The sequence below is a fragment of the Canis lupus genome, chromosome 5 (assembly GCF_048164855.1).
Source record: "Canis lupus baileyi chromosome 5, mCanLup2.hap1, whole genome shotgun sequence".
Lineage (NCBI taxonomy): Eukaryota > Metazoa > Chordata > Mammalia > Carnivora > Canidae > Canis > Canis lupus.
Genome location: NC_132842.1, coordinates 61,849,266 through 61,871,632, shown reverse-complemented (window position 1 = coordinate 61,871,632; position 22,367 = coordinate 61,849,266). Strand labels below are relative to the sequence as shown.

General features: G+C 41.5%; 2 long non-coding RNA genes across 29 annotated transcripts in view; one reads left to right on the top strand and one right to left on the bottom strand.

Moving 5' to 3' along the window:
- Window positions 1–13,381, top strand: part of LOC140633889 (uncharacterized) — a 41,713-nt gene extending 28,332 nt beyond the window's left edge. For 17 of the 26 annotated variants that reach the window (XR_012031472.1, XR_012031476.1, XR_012031474.1 and 14 more), the window contains 3 exons: window positions 1,790–3,233; window positions 3,320–5,373; window positions 9,683–13,381. This is a non-coding gene — a long non-coding RNA (uncharacterized lncRNA). Of the gene's footprint in view, window positions 1–1,789; window positions 3,237–3,319; window positions 5,374–9,682 lie in introns of all 26 variants that reach the window. The other 9 variants (XR_012031473.1, XR_012031462.1, XR_012031469.1 and 6 more) reach the window with 9 other exon arrangements.
- LOC140633891 (uncharacterized) overlaps window positions 8,445–22,367 on the bottom strand; it is a 25,043-nt gene continuing 11,120 nt past the window's right edge. Inside the window, exon 3 of one of the 3 annotated variants that reach the window (XR_012031482.1) lies at window positions 8,445–10,771. This is a non-coding gene — a long non-coding RNA (uncharacterized lncRNA). Of the gene's footprint in view, window positions 10,772–21,852; window positions 22,075–22,367 lie in introns of those variants that run through there. The other 2 variants (XR_012031480.1, XR_012031481.1) reach the window with 2 other exon arrangements.

Genomic DNA, 22,367 nt, shown 5'->3' with positions numbered 1-22,367 from the left:
AGACCAGTGGGTATTTAAACCATATCCCAAACCTTTCTTATCATTTGGAATTTCTGTTGAAGAAGTTTTTGGAGGTTTTGTTTAGACATAGATTTTTATCACGTATCATCCTTGGCATTCATAAAAAAATGGAAGTGGGATATATCAGTTAAAGCAGTGACAACCAGGTCATGACCACTACTTGGCTGGAAGCAATTGTAAGAAACCATCAATTGAAAGATGCATGATGACCTTAGAGATGGTCAGATGAGACCTGGTGTGTGTTATAGCAGAGGGAACACGGGAGCTTGGCACAAGTAACTGCTCAATAAAGTACAATCATTATAGTATTAATTATTAATCCTGAGGGGACTTGTAATGTGTGTAATTGCAAATTTTCTCCTTTTCCACTTTTTATCACAAGGGAGATTTCAACAAGTTTAATGTCTGGGTTTTCCGGGACAAAGGCAGTGCTTGCCACCTGTCCCACAGTACCCTGGGGTCTGACAGCCAGGATCTCTTCCGGTAATTCCACTGGGGGTCATCATTGACCCCATGTAGGTCACATGTCCACCCTGAAGCCTGGATTTGGGATGTTCTGGTTTGCCAGACTTGAATCAAGTGCCCACCTCTGCAGCCAGGGCTGGAATCAGCCTTATCTCAGCATTCTCATGCAGAGGGAGTGGGAAGGAGTGGTTTCCCCGGAGGAGGATCAAGGTGATGATGCATTACCATAAACAGGAGAGATGGCTGTGGGCAGTTAAAGCCACTTCATTGGATTCAACTTGGCACTCAGACATCCACCTTGATGAGCCACCTTGAGCCCAGTCCTTCCCAGGAATTCAGGAAGCCCCTGATACCCTCAGTTCCCCCATGAGGACCTGGAGAACTCACAAGACCCTGGCAAGCAGTAAATAAGGCACAGGGTTACTGGACAGAGGACTCCCAGCTCCCCATGTGAGACAGTCATGGAGCACTGCATCTCTTCCCAAACACATGTGCAAGGATGGCAGGGGCCAGTGCTGAGCATTCCTGGAAGGGGCTTCCAGCTACACTCAGCAAGATCACCACCCAACTGTGCTTGTGCTTCCTCTTTCATATTGCTGGCTATTGAAAAAAAAAAAATGTAGTCAAACACATCTGAAATACTTCAGCTAGGTTAACATTCCTAAAAAAGACAGAGGCCATCAGTTAAAGAGATTGAGAAAAATGTGTCAGCTGCTCATTTGTTGATGGGGAATTCTAGCTTTATCCCTTAAACACCCACCCCTTCAAGAAATATGCTAGCTTTAAGTTTTTCTAGCTGTAAAACATCACATAACTTGCAGAGATGAATTTCCAATATTATCAAATCTACTGTCGTATTTCCCAAAATGTGGGTGTGAGTGTGATGTGAAAAAAATAACTACTGTCAAATAAGTTTGGGAAATACTGTGATCATTTGTTGCAGAACTTCTCAGAGACTTTGATGATAATGGTGTTACTCAATAGTTGCTGTATTATTATTAGCACATCTATGTGTCGTTCACAAATAGTTAATTTTCTCAACAATATCTTTATAAGGTAAGGAATATAATAATATCATTCCCATTTTATAGTCAAGGGAAATGAGGCACATGTGTTCAGTGACTTGCACAAGGATGTGGCCAGAATTCAAATCCAGGCTGACCCCAGAGCTCACATTCTTTTAAGCTCTGAAACCACACTTAACACCACTTGAGTGTTGATATGCTTCATGAGTTTCCAACGGAAAAAGGAGAAAAAGTTGATTTTTTTCAAATTCATTTGACACAAATCCTTTCTTTTATAGGATCTCATGAAGTTAAGCTTGCACACATCCTGTGTTGGAAAATGCTAGCCTACAACAATTGCTCAGTTTTCTAAGCTCCACTGAGCCCATATTTATGGACCATGAACACCTAGCATATTCCAGGTGCTGCATCTGTGACTGGGGTAAGGCAAGATTCCCACCCTCGGGGAACCCACCATCTAGAAGATAAAAGGACAGATACTTCGGTGCCATGTTGGACATAAGAAAAACAGGTTGTGGATGGGGGGGCAAGGAAATCAACTCTATCTGGGGATATAGGCTATTAAAAAAGGAGGTGGGCCTTACAGGGTGAGTAGAACCCACCAACCAAAGAAAAAGGGACAAGATCATTGCAAGTGAGGAAGAAGCACAGCTACTTCTACTCCTCCCCTGTGGTAATGTTTCAGAAAGAAATGCCATCTGGAATGTTACAGGAGGCCTCAGAATTGCTTGTGAACTCTCTAACTCTTGTGAACTCTTTTCTCTCGAAGCCCCTCTAACCAGGAAGATGGCACACAGGTGATGCTGGGTCCCTGTCCCGTGGGAAGGTGGCTCGCCAGACTCGATCACCCTTACTTGTCTCCAAAAGGTGCCAACTGAGTTTTGTGAGGTCTTGAGCATCATCCAGAAGCAGATCTCATCACCGATGGGGCAAGGCTGCTCTGCACAATGACCTTATGTGGTGGTTTTAAAATAGGACTTTCTTTGACTCTCTCCTTTGAAAAGATAGAGGCTTAGTTCCCTCCCCTTGAATGTGGGTCAGATTCAGTCACTTAATTTTTTAAAAAGATTTTATTTATTTATTTGAGAGAGAGAGAGAGAGAAAGAGAGAACAAGTGGTGGGGAGGAGCAGAGGGAGAGAGAGCCAGAAAAGCAGAACTTCGCAGGGCTGTATCCCAGGACCCTGAGATCATGACCTGAGCTGAAGGCAGATGCTTAACCCACTGAGCCACTCAGGTGCTCCTAGTGACTTGATTTTAATGAAAACAACATGACCAAAGGGATTCTCTGTGGCTTCTGGGGCTAGGTCATAAAAAGCCTACAGCTTCTGCCTGGCTATGTCTCTGTCTCTCTCCCTCTCTCTTCATATTTCCCTGTCTGTCTCTTTGTGTGCCTCCCTGTCTCTCTGCATCTCTGTCTCTCTATGTCTCTATCTGTGTGTATGTCTCTATCTCTCTCTGTGTCTCTGTCCCTCTCTGACTCAGTCTCTTGATGTGTCTGTCTCTTTCTGTGTGGGTCTCTGTCTCTTGTTTATCTCTCTTCCCCACTCCGGACACTCATGTCTGGAATGCAGCCACCATGTCTTGAAGAAGCCCAGACCACCTGGAGAAGCCACATGGAAGGATTCCCCGGCTCGTCCCAGCTCAGCTCACCACCAGTGCAGCCACACATGGAATCACGTGATGAGTGCCCTGAAGCCACCCAAATTTAGCTCCACAGCCAGGTAGTTGTAGTGGTCAGAGATGGGGAGTATCCAGAGAATTCCTCTCTTTCTAAAATGCCTACTTGTGTGTATCTCTTATTCACTAGGCCCCATGTGAAGAGAACCACAGGAAAAATGCAGAGGACAGCACATTTATTGGGGGCCTTGGGACCTAAGAGTGCCCAGGTCCAGAAAGTTCTAAGATTTTGGCTCATACAGAGGCTTTAGAACCTTTTTAGCAGATACCATGCAAATTCCACCAATGCTCAAAGCACAGTAGTGATGAAAAGCCTTTCAAAAGGAGTTGGAGACCTCCATGGCTCAACCAGGCACTCCTGGGCATATTCAGTCTGCTTTGCTGACTCTTGCCAACTGGCGGAAGTTTCTCTTCACTCAAGACCAGCCACTTCCCTGGAGGATCGGTGACAAAGCAGCTCCAGTGTAGCTGGGGAAATCCTGACCTTGGCCTCTGATAGTTCCTGAACCCCTCTACACAGGGGCAGGTGCTGGGTGAGGACTGTGCAGAGGAGGGAGGAGGCCATCACGCCACCCTTCGTGAGCTTCCAACCAATGCCACCCTTCTAGCCTTGGTTGGGTGAAAGCTGCTGGAGGCCACTGTCCCAGCGCAGACACTGCCAAGCTGTCAGCTTTCAATTACGGGTTGGAAGAATCTTTCCCAATCTTTCTCCTTGGAGGAAGGTAATTGGGTGTACCTTTTCTTAAATGCTTTAAGAGCCAGGATTGAAATTAAAAGAGTTTTCTCTTCAACTGTTAAAGAGAGAGCTGAATTACCCAACAAAGGCAACGGTCTAAAGCATTCTGGGGAATGGGGGTTTTTGTCTTCATTATGGAGGAAGGACCTGCTGCTTGCCAGGCTCTGCGGAGCGACAGCTCTGAGCCAGGAGCTCTGGACCCTGGGTGGAAACAGGTGGTGAATAAGTAGTGGCTGAAATGGTTAATTACTATGGCAGTAAGTGGCACCGAGAAATACAGGGGACTCTGAGGGTGGCTATGGAGGGAGAGTCAAATGCACCCAGGGAGTCAGGATTCCCTGCTTCCTTCCATCTCAACCTTGTCGAGGCTGGTGCAAAAAAGTCCCTCCCTGAGCTTTGTGGCAGCCTTGTGAGAGACAGCTCAGAGGAAGGAAGGTTGCAGCCAGCTCCCCCCTTTCTTTATAACCAGCATCCATATCCTTCCCCACGGGGCGCCTTCAGCAGGTGCATGAATCCATCTCCCACACCCGCTGCCGTCCACACAAATAAAATCCTAAGAATGGCCAATATATTCTGAGCCAAGTCACAATAGCCCGCGAGAAGAAATGCATAAACTCATAACTTCAAACCTAGGCTATTTAGCATCCCATTAAAAATATTCAAAATATAAATCAAAATTCATAGGAATAAGTAATATTCAATTTAGAATTTATGGCATTTTAAAATAGGATGATTTCCTCAAATGTGCAATAAATTTGGTTTTGTGGAATTGCGCTTGCCACCTTATCATGACAGTTGCTTTATCTACACAGCCCACCAAAGCGGAGTCACTTTATAGAATCTAAATTCACAAATCAACTGTCGTCTTCACTTCACTGATTCATTGCTGATGGGCCTTTCACAAGGTAAAAAAAAAAAAAAGAAATCCCTTCCGAGTTGACAAGAGTAATAAATGGGGAGGTGAGCGCTGCCCATCCATCCGCTGGCCCGCTGACCCGCCTATAGTGATACACAGCAGAATAAACTCATAAACCAGCCGCCTCTTTTGACCTCTCAGAGTAAATGGAAACAGAAGAGCGTTTATGATGATCACTCTGAGGACTGGGGGTCTGACCAGAGGATTATACAAACTCGAAGAGCACCTTGAAAACAGGAACCCAGGCCAGCCTGTGGAGAATCCAAAATTTTGAGATTTTTGGAGAGGTTTTCCCTTCATCAGTTTTCATTGTCCCCGCTGTTCTGTTGTTTATTCAGGTGAGAGAGTGCCGGTGCAGGACACACAACGGGGAAGGGGCACCTCAGAGTCTTGCAGAGAAAACATGGCCTTAAGTCTTAGGAAGAAGGGAGGAAGGAAACTGACCAAATCAAAGCACACGTTTGTATTGCAGAGATGCCTAGAGCCGCCTGTGTGTAGTTTCTCCAAACAGCGAGTTCTAGACCCAGACAAGGTAAGGAGGACCCCTACTTTGTTAATGCAAGACATGATGATGATTAATGAATACACAGCCATTAGTTCTTTACTAAAAAATATAAAATTGTCTTTTATTTAAAAGTCAGAGCTAGAAAAAAAATGCCCTCAGTTAATTTAAGAGTGACCCAAGCTTAATAACCTGGTTAAAAAAAAAAAAGAGCAAAATTTATAGAATGGAAAAGCATATTTCAGTCCCCAGTTGACAATATTCAAAGCCAAACTCTTAATTGTGGTTGACAGAAAAGTCAGAAATGAGTCCAGTGGCATCTTAGTCATGACACAAGCACATGGGTTTCAATTTTCTGAACTTAATTCTGGGACAGAAATAGCATGTATGGATTCAGATGACTAACAAGATGTTGAATATCAGCTAGTATCCAGAAATGCATTTCTGCTTGCAAGAAGTACTCCACAGTAGAGATGTATATAAGCAAGGGGTAATTCTGACCTCGTATTTAGAATCTGTACCCAGATGCTCCATTGGCAAGGTAAATGTAAGTGGGTTTTTTTTTTTTTTAAGATAAAGGAATTTTAAGGAACTATTTTTTTTTAAAGATTTTATTTATTCATTCATGACAGACACAATGAGAGAGAGAGAGGCAGAGACACAGGTAGAGAGAGAAGCAGGGAGCTCCCCATGCAGGGAGCCCAACGTGGGACTCCATCCGGGGTCTCCAGGATCACACCCCCTGGCTGAAGACTGCTCTACACCGCTGGGCCACCGGGGCTGCCCAGGAACTATTTTTAATAGTAAATATAGCACCACATTATTATAGAATGGTTGGAAGAGGAGAAAGGTCATGCAGAAGGACATCACCCTACTACCACAACTGCACTATTATTATTTTGTGTATTCACATTTACTTTCACGTATGTTCATGGGATAGCATATACATAATTTTATATTTTTTATTTTAATAAGTTTTTTTTTACTGTTTGCTTCCTGTTTTTTGTTATTATAGTTTTAATGGCTGCATAATTATCTATCAAATAGATGCACTCTAATTCAGGTTATCATCCTTTAGTTTATGACTGTTGGATATTTAGGCAGCTTCTAAAATTTCAGATTATAAATAAGGTTCTGATTACTAATTTCATATTTGTGAAAAATATACTCGTTGACATTTAAATTTCAAAGGACTGGTTAAATAGCAAGTTAAATATAGCAGAGGAAGGAATTAGGGAACCACAAGATAGATCTGAGAAACTTACTCAGCATGCAGAATGGAGGCATAAAAAGATGGAGCAGGTGAAAGAGAGATTGGGGGACACACAGGATGAAATCAGAAAATCCAAATACATTTCAGAAGAGTTCTGGAGATGAGTATAGGAAGAATGGGAGGAAATATCATGCGAAAATTGTAGATGAAGGCTAAGAGTTTCTCAGAATTGAATTGTCATGAGACCTCAAAAGAAACATATTATATATTGGGGAGAACAAATTAAAGAAATCCACACTCCTGTGTATGGTAATGCAAGTGCAGAATACCAAAGACAAGGGAAAGATCCTTAAAAGCAAATCAAGACTGGAATCAGAATGACAATAGGCCTATTAAAAACAATCAAGGCTAGTAAACAATAAACAATGGAAAAATGTCTTCATGTTGCTAAAGGAGAATACTTTTCAAAGTACACATAGTTAATTACTCAAAAGTAAAAATCACGGAAGTTTCCAAGTAAAGACTGATAAAACTTACTACTCAAAGATCCTTGCTACTAACGGATGATGTAGTGAAGGAAGGAACTGAATCTTGAAGGAGGAAATGGAATTCCAGAAGCATAAGGAGTAAAACTGACAAACTTTCTACAGACCACATTCTACAACCATAAAACAACTAAGTTATAAAGAAAGAGCTAAACTTAGTGTGTATTCAGGAATGAAACAACATGAATGACTGCAACCGAAACCTCCCATAGAGATGGGTCACAAAAGAAGCTATAATAAAAACAGTGAAATATTTAGGACCAAATAGATAATAGATTGGTTATCAAAATTCATGCTACAAAGACAAAAGTATACTAAGTAAAATAATTGTAGCTCTGAAGTCACAGATTATAAAAGAATTAATGAGATCCAACTCAAGACTTGGAAAATACACCATGTTTAAGATAGTAGGGATAAAGAAATAACAAAGAACAAAAATCAATAAAATGGAAAGTAAAATACTTTGACTAGCAAAATTAAAAGCTGCTTCTTTGAACAAACAAATAGATAAAACTCTGGCAAGATTCCTTAAGAAAATCAAGGAAGAAGGCCCAATAAGCAATATTAACAAGAAGGGGAACATAACCATAAATACATAGGACTTTTCAAAATCATGAGAATGCTATGAACAGCTTTATGTGAATAAATTTTAAAACTCAGAGGGAATGGAAATGCTCCAGAAAGAGATGGAAATAAAAATTGACTGAAGAAGAAATAGAAAACCCAAGAAGTATGTTAAATCCACATAATCAGGAGTCACAAAACCACTTTCCACAAGCATTAGGCTCAGATGGCTTTCTAAGTGAGTTTTATCAAATCATCAAAGAATTGATAACCTTTGCTTTATACAATCTTTACCACAGAACAAAAGAAGGTAGAAAATTTTCCATCTAAGAAACTAGTTAATCTTGACATAAAAACAAGGACAATACAGAAAAGTAAAACTACTGGCTTACTTATGAATGTAGATGTGAAAATCCTTTTTGAAAAATCTAGCAAGGAAAAAAATTCACAAGCAAGTAGGATTAATCCCTTCTAGAGCAGTTTAAGATTAGAAAAATGCATTAATGCAATTCACCATATTAATATATTTCAGTATAAAGACTGATCATAACAATAAGTGCAGAAAGAAAATTCCAATTCAACTCAACTCTTATTCATGATAAAAGTCATGGCAAACTGGAAATTGAAGAGAATGTGTTTTCCGTGATAAATAGCATCTATCAAAAACTCATAGCAGATATTCTATATGGTGGTAAAACTTGAGAAGCATTATATTTAAAGTCAATAATAAGGCAAAAATGATTTCTATTATCATTTTTATTCAACATTATTCTGGAGGTTGTATAAGGTGTAATAAAATAAGAAAAATAAAGCAGTAAAAGAATTTTAAAAGCATAAATTTTAAAAATTGCATTATTCCTATGCATTATTAATATCATTGTCTCCATAGAAAATCTAAAAGAATTTATAAAGTCTAAGATAGTGCGGTAAGGTTGCTAGGTACAAGATCAACATACCAGAAGCAGTTACGTACCTACATGCTAGTGAGACACTATCAAAAATGTAGTTGAAAAAAAAAATCTCATTTATAATAGCAGCAAGCATTATGAAGTGCCTGGGATTAAATATATACCAAAATGTGCAAGGCTTTCATGATGAACATGATAAAACTTTATGGAAGATCATGAAGTACTATAAAAATAAATTCAAACTATTTGTGGAAGGATGTCTCAACATTACAAACATGGCCATAATCCTTGAGTAAATCTGTAAATTCAGGGTGCCTGGGTGGCTCAGTCAGTTGAGTGTCTGACTCGATTTTGGCTCAGATCATGATCTCGGGGTCCTAGGATCAAGCCCCACATCAGAGCTCCATGCTCAGTGGGGAGCCTGCTTGAGATTCTCTCCCTCTCCCTCACCTCTGCCCCTCCTTGCCTGTGTGTGCACTCTCTCTCTCTCTCTCTAAAATAAATAAATAAATCTTTTTTAAAAAATCTGTAAATTCATACGATTCCAAGCAAAAGTCCAGCAGGTCCTCTTAGAAAGTCACCAGTTGATCCTGAAATTCATATGGTGTCATAAAGGTTGTTCAATCACACTCAGTAACTCTAAGCTATTTTCACCATCACCATCATCTCCATGTACAACATGGACACAAAGCAAGGACTTCAGGTCTCTCTAGTGATAATCAATTTCTGTTGTGATTTTCTTCTAAGAAAATGCATCTTGGAAATGGCAATTGCCATTTCATCAGCTACTGGAAAGACAAGTCCCATGACATTGCTTTTGCCAGCACAAAGACATTTGTTTACTGGAACTATCAAGCAGTTGCTGACGTCCAGGCCCCCGTGAGGCCATTACAAATGACAGTTTCTTACACACTAAGGATGCCTCACCTGACAGTGCAATGCCAGGAGACAAAAAGACACCATTTGAGCATGAATAAAAAACAGAGGTCTCTTTAGAATGTGAAGCAACACTTGTCGAACAAACGTGACCTTTCTGTTTTCTCAGGAACCAAGGAAACTTCCCACCATTTCTCTGGTTGTGATATTTGGTATTTTTACATGTCTTTCAGGAAATGCCATCCTTAGAAGGATGAAGGCTGGACTATCCCACTCGATGCTTAGGCTTCTCATTTGATCTTCATTCATTTACATAACAAATATTTATTGAGCATTTACTACATGCTGGGCATAGTTCTAAAGGCTAGAGGTGCAGCCATAAATAAAATGGTCAGAAATACCTTGCCTTTGAGGGGCTTACGTCCTAGTTGGGAGAGGTGGGTGTAAATGAGGTAATGAAGTAAAAATACATAATATGTTTGCTGGTGGTGAATGCTTAGCAGAAAGATAAAGCAGGAAATGGGACAGGCGGTATGTGTGAATATATATATGGTAGTGGCTTAGGGCTGAGGGGGTGTCTAGAAGAGAGAAGGTGACACAAGTAAAGATCTGTTGGAGATGCAGGAGTGAGGAACAGTGTTATGAAAAGAAGGAACAGTAAATACAAAGTATTTGAGGAAGGAGAGTCCTGGCTCATTCAGGAGACATCAAGAAGTCCATTATGACTAGAATAAAATGAGCGCAGGGCAGAGTAACAGATGAAGTGGAAGCAGTGGGGAGGAGCCCAGTTGATGCTGGGCCTTAGAACCCTTGTGAGGAACTGGCTTTTGGAGAGGTATGGGGAGCTCTAGAAGGGTTTTGAGCAGAGGAGTGACAAGACCTGACGTATGTTGTTAAGGTATCCCTCTGGCTGCTGCCCTGTCTGCATACCAGAGGGGGCTTAGGTGGAAGCTCAAAGTCCAGGTGAGAGGCCACTGAAGTGCATTTGGTGATCAGTGGTGGTACTTGGGCCAGGAAGGCAGCGAAGGAGAGGGACCCCAAGCTTCCACAGCATCATCTTCCCCTAAAGCCCAGACATTGCAGGAATTCAAGCCTCTCAAGTGCCCTGTGGCCCCTGAGAACACTTTGTTGAGAAATTGCATTATTTCAGGGGGAGCTTTATCACAAGCATATGGGGATGGTATTCAGATGAGGTAGCCACCATCTAGTGGGGGGTGGAATGGATTCTGTTTTGCCCAGCCGTGGCTGAAGATAGTCTTCTAGAAGATCCTTCCCCTGGGTGAAGATCCAAAGGTGAAGCCATGAATCCTTTGCAGAACCTACTGGAAAGAAGAATTTTCTGATGTGGTCAACAGCCCCTCCAGACGTTTCCAGTTGTCACCAACACCCTGGAACAACAGTGGGTTAGTGACCCTGACTTCCTCTACTTGATAATAAATATGTGAATGTAGATAGATATAGACAAAAAGATATACAGTGATAAATCCCTGTGTTTTTCATTACTACTTATTGATCTACTACTATGTGCCAGGCATCACATTAAGACTTCAACATAATTTATCTTATTTAATCCTCTAAAACAAACTCAGCGTGGGGGAGGTATAAATAGCCCAGTTTTACAGATGGAAAATCAGGACTCAGAAAAAAGACACAAGTCTATACATCCATTAAGTGATGGAGTTAATATGAAAGCTGGCCTGGCCTCAAAGCCTTATGCTCTGTCCACCATCCCACACTGCCTGGAATTGGTTGACAGACACTATTTCTCTTTTTTTATTATATAGTTGGCATACAATATTATATTAGTTTCAGGTGTACTGCATCCGTGATTAGATATTTATCTATATTATGAAATACTGACCACCATAAGTGCAGTTACCATCTGCCACCATAAAAAGTTATTACATTATTATTCCCACACACCCTATCCTGTATGGCCAATGGTATAGCCACCGTCATCCCTATGACTTATTTACTTTATTATTAGAAGTTTGTATCTCTTGATCCTTTTCACTTATTTTGCCCATTGCCACATGTCCCTAACCTCTGGCAACCACTACTTTGTCCTCTGTACTTACGAGTCTGTTTCTATTTTGTTTGTTCGTTTTTTGTTTTGTTTTGTTTTTCTTTTTAGATTCCACATATAAGCGAAATCATACAGTATTTGTCTTTCTCTTTCTGACTCATTTCACTTAGCATAATACCCTCTAGGTCCACCCAGGTTGTTGCGAAAGGCAAGATCTCATCCTTTACTGTGGCTAAGGTATATTCCATTGCATGTAAATACCACTTGCCTTTTGACCATTCATCAGTTGATAGACACTTAGGATGTTTCCATATCTTGCCTATTATAAATAATGCTGCGATGAACATAGAGGCACAGGCATCTTTTAGAATTAGTGTTTTTGTTTTCTTCAGCTACATACCCAGAAGTGGAATTGCTGAATTGTATGGTAGTTCTCTTTTTTACTTTTTGAGGAACAGAAAAAGTACCATGCCCAACCGATGAGGTCCCCTTTTTGCTATATCCTCCACAACGCTTGTTATTTCTTGCCTTTTTGATACTTGCCATGCTGACAGATTTGAGGTGATTTCTTATTATGGTTTTGAGTTGCATTTCCCCGATGATGAGTGATGTTGAGCATCTTTTCATGTATCTGTGGCCATCTGTAACCTTCTTTGGAAAAATGTCTATTTTGATCCTCTGCCCATTTTTCTTTTTTTTTTTTTTTTAAGATTTTATTTATTTATTCATGAGAGACACAGAGAGAGAGAGAGAGAGAGGCAGAGACACAGGCAGAGGGAGAAGCAGGCTCCATGCAGGGAGCCTGATGTGGGACTCAATCCCGGGTCTCCAGGATCACACCCTGGGCTGCAGGTGGCACTAAACTGCTGCGCCACCGGGGCTGCCCCTCTGCCCATTTTTCAATTAGATTTATTTTTTTGGTATCAAGTTGTAGGAGTTCTTTATATAATTTTGATATTAACCCCTTATCGGATATATTGTTGATAAATATCTTCTCCCATTCGTTAGGTTGCCTTTTTGCTTTGTGGATGGGCTCTCTCACTATTCAAAAGCTTTTTAGTTTGATGTAATCCCAGTTCAGACACTGTTATTTCTGAGGGTGGTTTCTGGTTCATTTCAATGGGAGGTTTTGTGGACATGAACTTTATCTGAGCTGTCACTTGGATTCTTCTTTATTCCTAAGTAAATGGTGTAGAACAGCGGTTTCCAACCTTTTTCCTAAAGGATCAGACAGAATATTTAGGCTTTGTGGCTATCTGGTCTCCATTACAACAGCTCACTTCTCCTGTTGTAGCAGGTACATGACCATAGGCAACACACAAACAAATGTGTGGGGGCCGTGTTCCAGTAAATCTTTCTTTATAAAAACATGTGACCTCGGCCCCTGGGCCAGAGTTTGTGAGACCCCTAATGTTGAGGCTGAGAGAATCGTTCCCAGATCTGGGCTGACTGGTTCACCACCCACGGAATGTGCAACCTTCAAGAATTTATTTCATCTCACTGCATGAAATTGAGACAAGGTTGTGAGGATCAAATAGCTAAATATGTATGTTACTTAGAATTTCTCAAAATGAAAAGTATTATTGTGTGCCTTCCTTCAACATTGATTTCAGCATAAAGAACTCAAGTCTAAGCAAGCCTACAGACCTTAAGATCTCAGAGGAGAGAGCACTGTGTTTTGGATGACATCCTATTGATTTTCAGCATAGTCCATATTTTCGTTGAGTACCAATCATGTGCCAGTCATGAGATGAGGATGGAAGGTGCTGATGCCCTGATGTGCTCTGTGATAATGTTTGAGTTTGAGAGAGTACGTATTTTGTTTATCAATGAAAAAAAAAAACAACTTTCAGACCAAACAATTATTTTAATTTAGTGCTTTTTTGTTTTAAAACCAATCCACTAAGATGTGACTCTGAGGTCCTTAAGTACAATTCACATCTGAATTTGACTCCAGTCGAGTTTGGTCATTACAGTTTAACCACAAGGGTATTAATTGAAACACTAGGAAATACCTCTGGTCAGTTTCATTATCTAATGGCACTTGGGCTTTCTAATGCATCTTAATAAGAGCTCCTGCATATGCATAGACTATTAGATTTTACAAGGAACAGTTTCTACTGATTAAAAAAATAAATAAAAACTGGCCACATTCTCCTTAGGCTTCAAGTACTTATTTTTTTTCTATTAATTTTTCCAAATACGATTGTACTTTAGGACAATCACTGGATTTCATTAAACGCTATTAGAATTTTTGCTGTTGTTGTTGGTCTATAAAATTTAAAATCCTCTGCTGGTTCAACTTATATATCTGAATTGAGTTCCCTAATGTTACTGAGTGCAAAGATGCATTCCCTCAAGTGTTCATAATTTCTACAAAAAAATGGTAGCTTTATGCTAGACATAACATTTTGTTTTCCTTGACTTCATTTAAGAATTAAGTGTACCATTTGCTAATTAAATTACTCAGTATTGACTCTAAAACTTTCTGTTTAAAACCTGATTTGATAAAAAGCCATTTGAAATGTTAGTCCACTGTGTTCTTTCAGGGTGTGGGAGCACTGATACTTCATGCTCGACACATGATCTGGGTTCCACAAGATTATATTTTTGTTTTGAAACATATTGAGAACACAGTCTAAAATAAAAATGCTCAAAGCTGTAATCATATCAATTTATTAAGTACTGACTGAGTTCAATTCAGATTTATGAGGGGAAAAAAGGAAATAAGAAATAACAAAGTCCTAACCTAATAGAAATTGTGAAAAGACCTCCTTTTATTTTTTTCTTCAAAGTTGGCTCTTGTTCAAGCTACATATGGTCACATAATCTTTTAAAAAGCACAACTCAAGTCTCAATTTAATTATGTAATAGCATAAATGGAATTACATTGTTGATGAAGTTCAGTGCTTTGGCTTAAATGCACCAGGCTGGCTGAGTGACCCTGACTCAGTGCACTTGGCCATTGAGGCAGCCCAGGGCGCCTCCACTTCTCGCCTCCCTAGAACTAAATCACAGTCACTGGGCTGGATGGATCCTTCATATTCATGGCATCCCAGTCACCTTGTAAACATGTTCATAATGCAAGGTTAATAAGTGCTTTACAGGAATGCATTCTGTACTCTCTTTCTCCTTTTTGTATTTTTGGGGGGCCAGGGATTAGCTAATGGAAAAGCGTTGGCTCTCATAGAAGAATTCTAGCTTGAACTCTGAATGGAGACTGGGTAAATATTTTACCATGCATTTTACCTTGAGCTCTATACCTTTCTAGCTGTCTGCCGCAGAGGCCAGTCTCCATATGGCTAATGATCTGCAAGGAACATAAAGGACCTGCAGATCAGCCTTTCTCTTATAGATGAAGCAACTAAAATATGGGTGAGTACCTTTGGCTAAAGGTCATACCCTCAGTGGCTTGAACTCTGGAGCCTGGCTCTTCTGATGTCAGCCCCAGACGTTGGGTTAACACCACCCTGTGGTGTACAAATCACCAAGCTAGACTCCCTCCTGTCCTGGCACTGTCAACATATGCTTCCGTCATGGAACACATCGCTGTGTCCTGGTGTTTTCCAGTAGAGTTGAAATTCTTCAAGGGATTGCTTTTTTTTCCTCCTCTGTATTCTCGGCATCTAAAACAGGGTCTGTCACATATTTATAAATGGCACTGTGACTGGACAACTGTCTCTGCACGATGACAGATCTTGATACTTTACAATTATTAACTCCTAGAGATCTGTTTTCTCAGATAAAGAAACAGACCCAATTAAAGTTAGGTCATCTGCCCAGGTTCTCATTACCAAGCAAGTGGCGAGTAGGATTTGGACCTGAATCTGTCTCCCAAACCCACACTTTTTATGTCATACCCAGGACTAATGGAGCGTGAGGTGGAAAATGACAAGTTCCTACAGGAACCATATTTGAAACACCATGGGACTTGTGGAAGGAATCACCATTGGCCAGGAAATCTCCTGGGCATATCTACCCTCCAGGATTCTCAAATAACATCTGAGTGAGTCCAAGAGCTTTCTTCCCTGCTCATTTTCCAGTGGGAGTTTGTCCATGGCAGTGTGCTATACCTTTTTGCCATTAGACCCGAGAGCCATAGGAGATTAGCCTCTTCAGTGGAGGAGAAGGAGAGCACTGTGGCCCGGTTAATCAGAAAGCATGCCAAGGTACTTCCACTAAGCCCCAAATAGCTGTGCTAATGCAGGGCAAGCAGCAGCCCGTGAGCCACTTAGCAACTGAGCTTGAGCCTCTTAGTGGTGGGTAAATCCAACCATGGCTCACACAGGAAGCCACCTGCCAGAAAACCACTTGGTCACAGCACCATCCCCTGCCTGCCGCCATGTGTCATGCTACCTCATCAAAATCACTCAGCTGCTCCTTAAAATTTGTGAAGCTAATCCTTGACCATTCAACCCATTCTTGCCAAGCTCATGCTTACTGGTCATTAGCTACAACACCAACTTACATCGTCTGTGAAAAAGGATTTGTGGTGATATTTCTGGCCTTTGAACTTAACATACGATGGAGGGATGCCTTCTCACAACTCACTAACCTGCTCCCGTTAGAAGGAAGACTTCTGGTTCAAATGAACCAGGGTAACTTACAGAGTAACTATTTCTGTTGTTTCCTCTTCTATGACCTTGCCTTTTTAAAGAAACATCTATGGTTTTGTTCACTTCCTTACTTTTGAAAAAAAAAGTCATCCTCTTAGAAATCAAAAGTCATCTCTTCTTCATTTTAAGTAGTAGGAGGTAATAACTCATCAGGCTTCCCTTTTTGCTTGGATTGCCAGGAAGCTCCAACCAGAATTTTTCATTGCGTATGCTTTCCCTTAGCTTAGATAGAGTCACCATAATCACTACCCCCTTATTACTCAACATTGTTCTTTTTCTATTCTTTTACTGTTTCTGACCTTTTTTGGGGGGAAGGGGGGAAACTACCTAATTCTTTTTTGAAAGGCAGAGGAGTATAAATAATTGAATCATTCTTGACCCCAATACACACTGCAGATAAACGTAGTCTTTCAGAAATGATTCTTCCCTTCACCCCGCCATTGTAAAATTCCCGCTGGCACATCCTTCATATGAGCAGAGAATCACTGATTCTATACCTTGCATTTGGCCTCCAGCCTAGACCTCAGACACAGACGCGGAGTTAAGGCCCCTCTTTGAGAACTCAGGACGATCAATGTTATTGCCACTGGCAGATTCCGGGCCCCTCCCACAGCCTCCCTCCAACAGGTTACAGGATCAAGATATTCTGATGCTTGTTATCACTTATTATGGCTGACATACAACCATCCGAGAATAACATCTATTTTAATGTCTGAATTATTTTTTCTAAAATTAATGGGCAAGATCCTAAAACTCTCCTTATTACAAAAGACAATTTGATTAATCACAAATAAAACCCCTCTGAGCATAAAACGAATAAGGTTTGAGCCACTTCGAGTTATTTTTTCCTGTCTGATAAAACCATTATCACGTTTACAGCTTTTACAATGCTGAACCACATTCCTTTGATCATCTTATAAAATTAATTGATCTTGCTTATCTATTGTTCTATTTTAAATCATTTAATTGAGGATATTAAGAGAAGTAATGGTAACAACTAAGGCATTTATTAGGCACTGATGTTCAAACTTGCAGTATGATTTTCATAATCTGAATTTCTCTATCACCAAATTCTATTCTTGTGGGAATTTACATATAGAACACCTCTAGCCACAAATAATTTGCTATTGCTTAACGTTCTGAAGGACAGACATACGCTGTTGCAAATCACTGTAGCTATACTTAATTTTAATTATTCTTTTAAATCAGATAGATACCCTGCAGTGAAATTCTTATAATTAAATAGAAATTAAAAGTTTCTAAAAGCCTTAATTTCAACTTCAAATTTAAATGCAAATGAATGCAGGGAAGAGTCTCCCTCCCCCACCCACACTCTCCAAAATTGTGAGAGAATTCCCTAAAAGCTTGGGCTGATTATGAAAGCTTATTTTGGCTTCAAAGAGACCCCTCAGCTCCAAAGCCATTTCATTTTGTGAGGCCTGGCCAGTGCCACCTACTAGATAATCTGGAAGACCCAGTTTCCCCAAATGACAGATGCCCAAGAGAATTCTTTTAGTTTGAGTTCCCCTGGAAGTAGAACCTGTGAGAAGGATCCAAGTGCAAACTGCAGGGAAGTGGTCCCAGGAAACTGAGCCGTAGAATAGAAGAGCGAGACAGAAAAGGAAGGTAGCCAATAAGAGGTATGTTAAATCAGTTGAACTGGGACTTGAGCCTGCTGGAGAACACTGGAAGTCAGTGTAGAATGCGGTGGGTCTCAGACTTATCCCATCAGACGAGTGAGGGAGCTGGGGTGTTTAACCACCCCTCCTGTCAGGCCTTGATGTGGTGTGCTTCCGAGCAAGTCAGCTCCCTGGCACTGAAGTCCTTGTGTGTGAGCCTAGTGAGGGCCTCAGCCTGAGAAAGACCCCAGGGAAAGGGCCTCAGGTCCTGAGAATCCCCGAAGGACCTGAAGAAATCAGGCCCCAGGGGGTACCGACAGCATCCCCTGCAAGGAGCTAGCCTAGAAGTTCCAAACTAGATGCAGCTGGCAGCTGTGTTTCCGTTGACTCATACAAAGTTGTTTTGTTTTTGTTTTTAACATTGAAAAGTTTTACCCAAGAATTGGGATGTCTGCATTCTTTGAAAAAAAATGATCTAATCGATATAGGACAGGATTGGAAACTTTGGAGCAAATTGACTAGCCAAAATTTGGCGACTAAGTTGTGTGTGCCAAGTATGTAGCCTGTGGCATATATTTACACAAAAGACCCCAAGACTAGGTCCTTGTCCTCCAGAAAGTGACAGATCCTCCCTGCAGCAAAGCGGTGCCAAGTGGTCTCTGAAGCTCGGAGGAAGATGCAACATGAGAAGGACTAGCTCTGAGTCCTGGGCATATGCACCAAACTTTTTTTTTTTTTAAAGATTTATTTATTTATTTATTTATTTATTTATTTATTTATTTATTTATTCATGAGAGACAGACAGAGAAAGAGAGAGAGGCAGAGACACAGGCAGAGGGAGAAACAGGCTCCACGCACGGAGTCTCCGACATGGGACTCGATCCTGGGACTCCAGGATCACGCCCTGGGCTGAAGGCAGATGCTTTTTTTTTTTTTTTTTTTTAAGGCAGATGCTTTTAACCGCTGAGCCACCCAAGGATCCCAAATGCACCAAACTTTGTTCTCCAGCTATATCCTGGGACAAATGTGCCCTCCAGGCCTACCCATGGTCCAGCCATGATGGACTTATATAGCACTTGGGGGTGCACCAGGCACTCTTTTAAGTGCAGTGCATGCATTTAGACTCTTTGAATTCTCGTGACATCTTATGGGGGTAGGGACTATCTATGGGGCAGGAAACATCTTTCCCACAGAGAAGTGGATGCTCAGCAAAGTTAAGTAACTTTGTCAAGGTAACACAGTAAGAAGCAATGCAGTCTGAATGCACTCTGAGTCCAGAGTTTGGGCCCTTAACCAGTAGAGCACTGTCTCTAAATGCCTTCCAGAAACAGAACCAATGCCTACCTCCTCTCTCGTGTTCCTGTCACTCCTCCCAGCTAGAGCCCTCCTGAGTCATCCTGGTAATTCAAGATCCAGCTTCCTGGCTCCCTCCAAGGTCTGCCTAGACTCTCCACCACTCCAATCACAAACTTTTGCTGAATTTCTGCATCACCTTGTGTCTGACCTCTGCAACCTGACACTGAACCCCACAGGGTCACTGACAGGGATCACAGTTCTGAGGGTGGGAAAAAACATATGGCAGGCAAAACCACAACTGGCTAGATCAAGTTCTCATCCAAAAATAAGAAAAGTGGCATTAAACATATTTTAAAAAATACATTGATATCGATGTTTCAGACAGCATCTGTTTCTGAAAAAAATTAGCTTCTTTGCCTCTAGGAACTGCTGTGGAAGGTGACATTGGCTGTGACCTCAAGGTGCCCCAAGAAAGATGTGCCCTTGACTTTTACGCCATAGATCTCTATTAAAGTTATCAGACTGGCTCTTACTGATTTGAAATTTTAATGTCATCTGCACCTGAAGTCATATCTCTGTTTTCCAAAATCCTCAACAAAATGTTAGTGTCTTCACAAATGATTAAGGTCCTTATGGATACATTTTTTTCTGGACTATCTCTCACTCAAAATTCACAAAACTCTCTTTATACAACACCCTATGTCTTTCCACATCTTCATGAAGTAAACTTAAAAGTCTTCAGGGGCAGGTAGGTTATGAGAGCAAGTAAAGTGACCCAGGTAAGAAATAGGACAAATTGAAGGTCACTGGAATGTAGGTACCTTCTATTACTGAGGGAAACCCCAAAATCCATATCGCAAAAATCTCCCCGATGATAAATATTGCCAACTAATTTAATTTTTTTCAATGTAATGCAGACCAAATTTCATACGTGTGTGTGTGAGCTGCAGAGACCCAGTTAGTAGGCTAGTAGGCAGTGCGCCTAGTAGGCAGTCATTGTCATGTTGTTTAAGCACGTGAACTTGTCACATATCAGTGGTGACAGAGGTTAAAGTTCTGAAATCTACACATAAAACCAGTGCTGTGATTGCCAAGGGTTTCGATGCTTCTTTTGAGGCTTTTCCTTCCCAAAGCAGTAAACACCCAAAGGAGACTTGCACCTGTCAACCAATTGAGTCTTTCATTCAACAAAAATTTGTGAGCACCTGCCCTATGCAAAGTCCCGCACTAGACACTGGGGGAACAGGAGTTAACAGGAAGACCAAAATTCTCCTCCTTCATGGAACTTACCTCTTAATTAGAAGATGACATCCACCACACCTGAGAAAATAGGAGTTGGGGCAGGTGCCGGACGAGACACATTGAAAGGACTGATGTCACTGGGTGCTGAGCTCAATGCAGCCAGGCTCTACCAGCCCAGCCCGCAACCCACTTCCACTTCAAACCCGGGAACCTCACGGTCATTTTGGATCTCATTTTTTGCCTACAAGTAGCCGTATCCCAAGCCAGATTGAATATAAGCCCTGGCACTTTCTCTGCTTCATCTCTGCCCACGCTTCAAGGCTGTACACGGCAGCTTTGATTGTTTCACTGAAAACCATTTAGCAGACGAAATATCTCCCCGCAACGAGTGATCGTCCCTTGACCTGTCCTTTCAGGCTGAAGTCAGCGGGAGATGCTAAGAAGGCACGTGTGTTATTTGACAAGTGTTACATCTGCTACAACAGCAGAGACACAACCTTAACGCTCATCGCATGGTGCCATTTTGAACCCGGTGCGCTGGCGGGATGGCATTAAGGGGTAATGGGAAAGCTGATGGCTCACGGCTGACACACCGGGATGCACAGACAGCAAAATAGCAGAGCGGTTATTTGCTGTGATTATGATCGTAACCCTAACACGGGACTCAGACACTCATTTTGCTCCAGAGATGTGCATGTGCGGCGCGGGGGTTCTTGAGCCGCTTTGTGGTTGAGAGAGTGGGGACATCTCGGTGACACATAGCAAATCAAAGTGAGGCTCTCCCCCACCCCCATTCCCATCCTCGCAGAAATAACACAAACTCAAGGACACTTGCAATAGGAGCAGCCAAGGAGTAGTGTTCTTACTAGAAGGGATTAGATGAAGTGTGGGTAAAAGCAAGTCTCATCTCCTCATGGAAAATACTGGATGTGGACATAGTAGAGGAGTAGCAGCAGGCTATCCGGGTTCAAGTTTTAGCTCCATCTAAGCTGCATGAATGGAAGGTATTTTTATTTGTTTTGTGAGGTTGGTGTCTTCTTCAGTTGCCACAGGACTGCCACTGTCAAATACGGAGCCCTAGTAAGGGGCTCCATCCGAGGCCCATTTTACAGATGAGGAAGCAGAGACCAAGGAAGTTGAGTGCTTCCTGGAAGTCACACACCAAGTATCTCCTCTGGGCCAAGCAGCACTGTCCCCTGTGCTGGACCCAGAGAGGATTCAGATGGGCCCAGCAAGGAAGCATGAAGTATCACTTCTGCTTGGGGTAGAGATTGACCAAGGTGAGGGGAAGCCCACAGGAGTGTGAGACAAACTTCAGGATACTGGTAGTGGGTCTGTCTGCACCCAAATCCCATTCTCCTTTTTAAATAATTGCCTATTTTGACTTACAGAGCCATTTAGATTCCACTGATCTATCTACCATGGGCACTAGAAAGAAAGAATATATATGTTCTAGCTAACTGATATAGGACATATCAGTTAAAAGCTTTTCAGTCATGAGTGATGGGAAATACAACTCAAACTGCTTAACAAAGGAATACTTTGCATTTTAATTTTATTCTTATTTTTTTCACAAACTGATCATTTTTGTTATTTTAATTTTTTTCAACAAATAATTTTTAAGTATGTTCTTATAGGTAAAAAAAAAAATAAGATTGCCACCTTCAGGCATGGCTGGATCCAGTGGCTCAAGCAACATCATTAAGATTCAGTTTCTCACCACTTCTTAATTAATGTTTCCCTCCATGTTGGCTTCACCCTCAGGCGAGTTTTCTCCATGTGGCAGGTCCCCAGCAGCTCCGGGTTCATTCTTCATAGCTCCCAGCCTGACGAGAAGAGAAAGCTTCTTTTCTCCACGCAGCCTAAACAAAATTCCCATGCCTGACTCTCATTAGCCCAAGTTCTCTAACATGTCTATCTCTGAACCAATTGCTGTGGCCAGAGATAGGATTGTCTGATGGACCAAATCAAACCACAGGCGGGCAGTGGAGTCCACACTCCCCAAACTACGTTGGCTGAGGTTACAAGAGGGGGCAGTTGCCCTGGAAGAAAACTGAGGTGGTTGTCAGAGGGCTGATCTGAGACACAAAGATGCCCACCAAAGGAGGCTGGCCTTTGA